Source organism: Garra rufa, chromosome 20 (assembly GCF_049309525.1).
Source record: "Garra rufa chromosome 20, GarRuf1.0, whole genome shotgun sequence".
NCBI lineage: Eukaryota > Metazoa > Chordata > Actinopteri > Cypriniformes > Cyprinidae > Garra > Garra rufa.
Window position 1 is genome coordinate 18386532 of NC_133380.1, and position 8987 is coordinate 18395518.

Genomic DNA, 8987 nt, shown 5'->3' on the forward strand with positions numbered 1-8987 from the left:
TTAAATGGCTGGTTAGCATTCACTAGAGAATTTTGCAGCATGCTTTCAGAGTTCTTCTGAAACCCTGCACCTCCCTAGCTCCACATTTATAGATCTGCTGCAGGTTATCATATATGCTATGTGTGCAGCAGCAGTATATATATTCTGTAGTAGTTAGCTTCCTTCAGAACATTATAATCTGGCATAAAAACTGTCAGATTATCTGTGCCGATATTATGCATTTTTATTGTTATCGTGTCGGTCATCTTCAAAACCGATTCGATGATAACATAATTTAAAAGCATTTAAAGAAAGTTTTTGTCAGAGTCCTTGTTTTTGGTCTTTTTTTATTTTTACCCCGGACATATACACTACCAGTCAAAAGTATTTGAACAGTAAGTAATTTTAATGTTTTTTAAAGACGTCTCTTCTGCTCACCAAGCCTGCATTTATTTGATCCAAAGTTCAGCGAAAACAGTACAATTTTAAAATATATTTTTTTTTATTTATAATAACTTTTTTCTATTTAATATATTATAAAATGTAATTTATTCCTGTGATCAAAGCTAAATTTTCAGCATCATTACTTCCATTACAATCTTTAGTGTCACATGATACTTTAGAAATCATTCTAATATGCTGACTTGCTGTTCAAGAAACATTTGTTATTATTATTTTTATTATTATCAAAATTTAACAGTTGAGTACAAAATTTGTTTCAGGATTTTTTAATAGAAAGATCAAAAAATCTGCATTTATCTAAAATAAAAAACGTCTGTAACATTTAAAACATACCATTTAAAAGTTTGGAGTCAATATAATTTTGGGGGAAATAAATTACAGAAATTAACTTTTATTTAGCAAGGGTGCTTTAAATTGATCAAAAGTGATGATAAAGACGTATATAATGTTGTAACGTTACAAAAGATTTCTATTTCAGATAAATGCCGTTCTTCTGAACTTTCTATTCATCAAAGAAACTTGAAAAAATTCTACTCAGCTGTTTTCAACATAATAATAATAATGTTTATTGAGCAGCAAATCTGAATTTTAGAATGATTTCTGATGGAAATATTTAAAAATGCAGTTAAGTATCGCTACTTTTAAATAGTTGTTTAACACTTACTGTATGTGAATGTAAAAAGACAAAGAAGGAGAGTACACAAAAAGCAATAGAAATGCAGTAAACTCGTCTCAAAACGCCCTTCAACTTGACCATCAAACTCGTCATAACAGAGTCCAGGTGGTTAGAAGGAGAGACAGTCTGAGGCCTGGAGAGAAGATGGGCTTAAGCCAGAAACAATCTGCCAGAGAGGTCACTGTCAGCCCAGGGACCCGGCATCCTTTTATTTTTTGTTCAAACTCTTTCAAAGAGCCAGAATCTCTTTAGGCTCCCAGGAATCCCATAAGCACAATTATAAGAACCTTTGGTGTTAAGGTACAAACTGGCCACAATAAGTCCGATACAATATGCATTCAAGCACATCCACACATTTATGTAGTATGCATGCCTTCAGGATGAAACTCCTCCGGCAGGAGTTCTTTGGCAGTCTTAGGTGTCTGAGAAACTCCCAATATGTTGAATGTCAGTACAGCAATGATCTAACCCGAATGCTGTAAAAAGACCAGAGGAAGCCAACAGCATTGCCATTCTTATCCTCATCCACCAACATACTGAGTCTTTTTTAGTTCATTCTACTGGAGGTTTAGACTGGAGGTTTAGACACATCCGATGAAGAGCTTTGTGCTCGGTGAGCTGTAGTATATTGAGATTACAGAGAAGCATGTGGGCTAATAGCATGTGTCAAAGTCTCCTTCTGTGACCCCAGCAATGTGAAGACAGGATTCGTGGCACACATCCTAGACAGGGTGGCACAAAGTACGCTTCCTGGCAAAGGCCAGACGAGACATGGGTTAGTCACTCACTGAGTAGATTTCCATTTCATTATAGGGTCTATAATTCAAAATATAGCACAATATAGGAGTAATAGGTTAATAATTGACCAGAAACATCGACTGGTTGTCTGACTAAAGCAAATACACCGGGTCTACTACAGATAATCTCTACCAATTTTCCACATGTTGACTACAGAAGTCTATTTTTGACTTTAGTTTTATTGTTTTAAAGTAATTGTGACATTATATGTGACGCTGGACCACAAAACCAGTCTTAAGTAGCACAGGTATATTTGTAGCAATAGCCAGCAATACATTGTATGGGTCAAAATTATTGCTTTTTCTTTTATGCCAAAAAATCATTAGGATATTAAGTAAAGATCATGTTCCATGAAAATATTTTGTTAATTTCCTACCATAAATATATCAAAAGTTTATTTTGATTAGTAATATGCATGGCTAAAAAGTTCATTTGGACAACTTTAAAGGCGATTTTCTCAATATCTATATTTTTTTCAGCTTTCGGATATAAATCTCAATTTTAAAAGAACTGACCCTATCCTCTCCCACCTACACACACTCAATGGGTTAAAGAAATTATGTCTTGTCTCTACCTCGAAAAGATTAGGTATTCATTAAGAGGATCGGGAAAACAAAACTTTAAAGTGTGGCGTCCTTTCTTTGATTATGTTGATGCCTTTAAATAATGCCCTATCATTGATTTGAATGCCTTTTTAATTTTTGCATTTTAATTTTTTTCTCTTTTTTCTCTCTTCTCTGAATGTATTATTATTTGTTTTTTGTTTTTTGTATCTGATTTTTGGCTGTTGTAGACGTGTATATACTTATATATCTGTACCCTGTAATTTTTAGTATTATTATTTGATTTATTTATTATTTCTTTCTGAATTAATGGACAGCATGAACGCTATCCTAGAGATTTGTTAGTTAGGGTTGGGGGATTGTGAAATGTGATACTGTGAAAAATCAATAAAAATATTAAAACCAAAAGAACTGACCCTTATGACTGATTTTGTGGTCTAGAGACACATATTAAAATTTCTTGATTTACAATTGTTAATTAGAAAACAAAACTATTACAATTGTTTATGTTAATTTAAATAAAACTGAAAAATATAAAACTAAAGATCAAAACAACAAAAGCAGACAAAAAAACTTAATTAAAATTAAAATAAAATTGAAAATATATGAAATAAAACAATTTTAAAAATTAATAAATACTATAATGGTATATAAATAATACTTTCATAGGCTTTCATAGGTGACACATTAAGCCAAAGAAACATACATGTGACAAAAAGTCTAGATATGAAAGGAAAAGACTGGTAAAAAAATTATATATTTTATATTATATATATTTTAGGGGAACAGGGAATCCAGTAAAATGATGTCCATGCCCACTAAGAAATATTTAAAGACCTAAATTTACTTATTGTGTGAGGAAGTTAATTAACAGACCCTGATACACACTTCAGAAAAGCATCTTCAAATCACAGCTATATGCCAGTTAACTCCAGCCCTTAGTTAAATTATTTTCAAATTAGACCTCAGGTTTAATTATGTTAACACCAGCTCATCCACTGCATTCTGGGACTCATTAATGCTATATAATTAAACAGCCTGTGTGTACTTATTAGCATGGATGTCTAGATGCATCCATGTTTCACGAAAGTGTCCTTTCAAGTTAGTATCCTTTCATCAACAACCTACCTACAGGAAAACCTTCAGATGGAGTATTTTTACCCAAATGGCTTGTTAGATCTGGACTGAGGGGAGTAAGGTGGGCTTCAGTGTGCAACTAAAACAGTCATTCACAACATAATAGTCCCGAAACCCACTTGAGCTCCATCAGAGCAGGTGAGTGGGCATAGTGTCGCACTTTTCACTCATTATTGGTCACGGTTATCACAGCTTATTAATGCATGATAACAAGAGCACCCACTGGAAGACCTTGTTCAGTGACAAAAGTGACACTTTGTAGATGCACTGCAGGGAAATTTACGAAGGCATTTACTATTCTGAAAAAGAGAATAGACTCTGGCCAGCCAAATTTGATTTTTACATTGATATGTAGTGGTTGCCACATTTGGCATTAAAGCATCTTATGCATATCTCTCAAATAAATACAACTAAATGGCAATGTGAGGTCAAATGTCCTTGGTGCCACTGTAGGTTGAAGGTCTAGCAGTCTGGGGTTTCATCTCTCTGTCTCTCTCTCTCTCTCTCTCTCTCTCTCCATGTCCCCAGTGTGCTGATGGTAGTACAGCCCCAGGCAGTCTTCTCATCCAAACACACGCACACACATTACCCATACTCCCACTCTATAAATACTCACATGCCCATCACAGCCAATTACCCTCAGTGGAGCCGTGCTTCTCTGCCCCAGACGCCCCACTCACTTTTTCTCGGGCCCCTTCAGCACTGTTCTTCACTGAGACAGATTCTGAGGATGCTGGACTAGATGCCCCCTACAGCTGTCACTTACACACACCATATGCATGTTTTAACACTCCACTTTCAATAGACGTGAAAAGTGTTACGCTCATTTTACCTGAGGGCATGAGAGAGATTTGGCATAATGTCCCACAGACAGTGTTGACACAAAAGCATTTATATGTGATAAAATACATTGTTCAAAGAGGGCCATCTGATACCAAAAATAAAAGCTAATTTAAAGAAGTTCACTTCCAGAACAAAAATTTACTATTTTTCTACCAAGATGTTCATGTCTTTCTTTCTCCAGTCGTACAGAAATTATGTTTTTTGAGGAAAACATTTCTCTCCATATAGTGGACTTCTATGGTGCCCCCGAGTTTGAACTTCCAAAATGCAGTTTAAATGCAGCTTCAAAGCGCTCAAAACAATCCCAGCCGAGGAAGAAGGGTCTTATCTATCAAAGCGATCGGTTATTTTCTAAAAAAAATGTACAGTTTATAAAATTTTAACCTTAAATGCTCATCTTGTCTAGCTTTGTGTGAACTCCGTTTCAAGACAATTAGGGTATGTCGAAAAACTCCTATCTTATTTTCTTCTCTAACTTCAAAATCATCTTACATCGCTGCAAAAGCACCGACCCAGAGTTCACACAGAGCTAGACAGAGCAGCATTAGACAAGATGAGCATTTGAGGCTAAAATGTATGTAAATTATATATTTTTTTTAATTAGAAAATGACCGATCTTTAGCTAAATAAGACCCTTCTTCCTTGGCTGGGATCATTTAGAGCCCTTTGAAGCTGCATTAAAACTGCATTTCAGAAGTTCAAACTCGGGGGCACCATAGAAGTCACTATATGCAGAAAAATCCTGAAATGTTTTCCTCAAAAAACATAATTTCTTCACGACTGAAGAGAGAAAGTTATTAACATCTTTAATGACAAAGGGGTGGAGTAAATTATTTGTAATTTTTTGTTCTGGAAATGAACTTCTCCTTTAAGTGAAAGCAAACAGCTTAGAAAGAAAACACGTGTAACAGTATATTGGATCTGGGCAGCTCTTAAAGTGATAGCAGTCTGATATTCTTGCTGTGTTTTATGTTAATCAAACAAAAAAAGAGAAAATCTCTAACTGCTCTTGATTAAATTTCTGTTGTAACTTTAATATAAAGAAATATATATTTAATTTGCACAGTGAAGAATATGCAGTGTTTTTATATACTGTATTTGATTAATACACAATGTATGTAACAACTCTTATTTATTTGTTCTACTGAAGTTTTTTTGTCCTAACGTTTGTAACTGGTTTCTTATTCTTATTTAATCGCTGACTGTTTAAAAAAAAATAAAAAAAAATATTCTCTGGGATACCTAATTTATCATTCCGCAGTATTTTTTTTAAACCAGTAATACAGTACACATGTCCATAAATAAATTAGAATAATAATTAAAAAAAAAAAAAAAAAAAAAAAAAATATATATATATATATATATATATATATATATATATATATATATGACAGGTGCAAAGCAAATAAGATAAGTGTAAACTTACCCAAAATGACTGGAATTTTTGCCAATTTCAAGGTTGATGATGGCAGAGATTTCTAAGACCTGTAAAGATAAAAAAAAAAACAGTGTTTATGATCATTACCAAACATGCATGTGTTCTCTTCACCTGTACTAATTTATTATTATTGCTCTAATTTGAGTTTGTACTTACACTGCCATTCAAAGGTTTGGTATCAGTTTCAGTAATGTTTTTTAAAGAAGTCCCTTCTGCTCATCAAAGTTTCATTTATGTGATCAAAATACAGAAAAAAACATAATATTATGAAATATTATTGCAATTAAAAATAACAGCTTTCTATTTTATTATACTTTAAAATATAATTTATTTCTGTGATGCAAAGCGGAATTTTCATTAGCCATTACCCCAGTCTTTAGTGTCAAATGATCCTTAGAAATCATTCTAATATTTATTGTGTTGGAAACAGTTGTGCTGCTTAATATTTTTTGGAACCTGTGATACTTTTTCCAGATTCTTTGGTGAACAAAACGGTAGTGTATTTTGTTACAAAAGATTTCTATTTAAAATAAATGCTGTTATTTTTTAACATTTTAATCATCAAAGAATTTTGGAAAAAGTATCACAGGTTCCAAAAAAATATATTAAGCAGCACAACTGTTTCCAACACTGATAATAAATCAGCTTATTAGAATTATTTCTGAAGGATCATGTGACACTGAAAACTGGAGTAATGATGCTAAAAAATCAGCTTTGCATCACACCGAAAAATTATATTTTATAGCATATTAAAATAGAAAACAACTATTTCAAATTGCAGTAATATTTCACAATATTTCTGTTTTTTTCTGTATTTTTAATCAAATAAACAGAACCTTGATGAGCAGAAAAGACATATTTAAAAAAACATTACAAATCTTCCTGATCCCAAACTTCTGAATTTCAATAGAGAAAGTCACATAGAAGCATTACACTGAGGCTTTGCACTTCACTTAAGTGTACCATCAAAATCTGTGGCCCTGACGACCAACAAGATTACTGAGTATTGAACAGGAGCTGTGTAATCTTGACCTCTAACACATGGGAGCTTGACCTCTGTCAAACAGAGGCATTACAAGGCCGTTCCTAACTTGATATAATTTTGAGAGAGGAAGTGAAGGAGAAAGAACAGTAAAAAAGAAATAAGTGAGTGAGAGAGAGACATGACAAATATAGAGCGATGGATGAAGTGCTGATAGATGGGTAGAGTGAATCCTGCTGACGTCTCGTTCTCCTGTGGCAGACAGCACAGACTGATCTCTATGGACATTAAAGACGCTGAGTAAGAGAACATACAGGAAATACTCTCCGCCAATACACTGTGTGGATGTGAGCATGCTCAAGACATGCTAGAGATGTGCGACTTGGGGACAGCTTGTGTGTGACCATTACATTTCCCAGCTGCACAATTCTGAGATGTACAGAACACTTTGTTTCATAACATTTAACGGAACTCCAAAGTCTATCTGTGGTGTGAACATGTATGATATATCATAGGGCTTGCTGAGGAGAGGTGTGTACCTGTAAAATTATTCTGAAATGATAAATATAATAGTTGTACAGTTTTGTATGACAAATGTGGACAGTTCTGATGGAAAGGACAAACATGAGGACACGTCCAACCAAAAACACCCACAAAAGCCAGGAGGAAGGTGGTCTGAACTTCTGCTCTATGACAACCAGACAACTGGTTAGTCATGCAATCATACACACAGCTTTTTTCTCACACTTCACTAGACAGGAGGTCCCAGGAGCTCACAAAAGGTGCTTCCGGCCTCCCTTGAAGCGCAATGTTTACATGCTTCTTTAGTTTTACATCTATTGTCTGTTTGTCCTCTAAATACCTAATATTGTCCAGTAACATCTGCTTCTCATGGAATACACTTCCTGTCTGACCTCTGACACTGTCCATTACCAGATCTTATTAGCATTTACAGGTCAGAAGGCCACAGTTATAACAACCCACACAGATGGGCAAACCGGTCTGATATGCAATGTCATCCAACTAAAGCTTGGTTGTGGACACACTTATGCTTTTAATGAACCAAAACCTGCACAAAAATGGACAAATAAACTAGATGTACGTCAGTGAAGGGCTGTGTAGATCTCATGGTTGGCAGGAGCGATGGTTCAATGTTGCAGAATGACCTAGTTATACCAGGAGAGAGGATGGAGAGAATAGATGCGGGGAGGGGGCGGCAGGGAGAGGAAAGGGAGGGGACAGAAAAAAGGGGGGACCTTGGAGGAGCAGAATAAAAAGTAGTTTGATGGAAAGCGAGAGGAAGACGGGGGAGGGATGAAGACGGTGGAAAAGCAATGGAGTGAAAGAGGCGTATCTCCAGCCCTAAGGGAAACGATAAATCAATCCCGCCTCTTCCTGATTAGAGCCGAAAACTATTCTTCCACCTCCCACACATTGCAGGCAAATATTACCTGATGTACATCCAGAAATAATTTACCTGAAAAAGGGACATTTATGCATAAAAGTTAGTCTGAAGTTCTCTCTGAAGCAGTTTAATGCATCCACTGTCCTCCTGAGCAGAAGAGGCAGGAGCTGCCAGATGCTGACCTACTCTACTGAAGGTGGGATGAGGGGGATTCCTTGCGGCAAGGAGAAGATCTGGGTCATGATGCTCTGATGGTCTTGTGGCGACAAATAAACAAATTTAAATAATTTTGGTTTTAAATGACCTGATGGTGAAGACTTATAGGGGACATTGGATGCTCACTTTCCACAAGTTGATATGATTCGTTAGGGTTTTCATGGAATGAAATTCCTCAATGATCGTGTAACAACACCTTTTTACCTCGTCAAAAATAGCTCTGTTCATAGTGACCCGTTTCGGTGCATGTCTCTTTAAATGCTAATGAGCTCTGCTCTTCCCGCCCCTCTCTTCTGTTTTATTTGTGTATTTAGTGGCGTGTTACCATCAAAAACAAAAATAATCCAATATGCCCTCAATGTCAGGAGAAGATAAAGACTCTTATGTTCACTTTTACATCCAAATACAAAACACCTGCATTGCTTAAAGGTTGTATCAGCGATTTCAAGCCTGAAGCATAAAGTGTCACATTCAGTTGATCTTTCTTC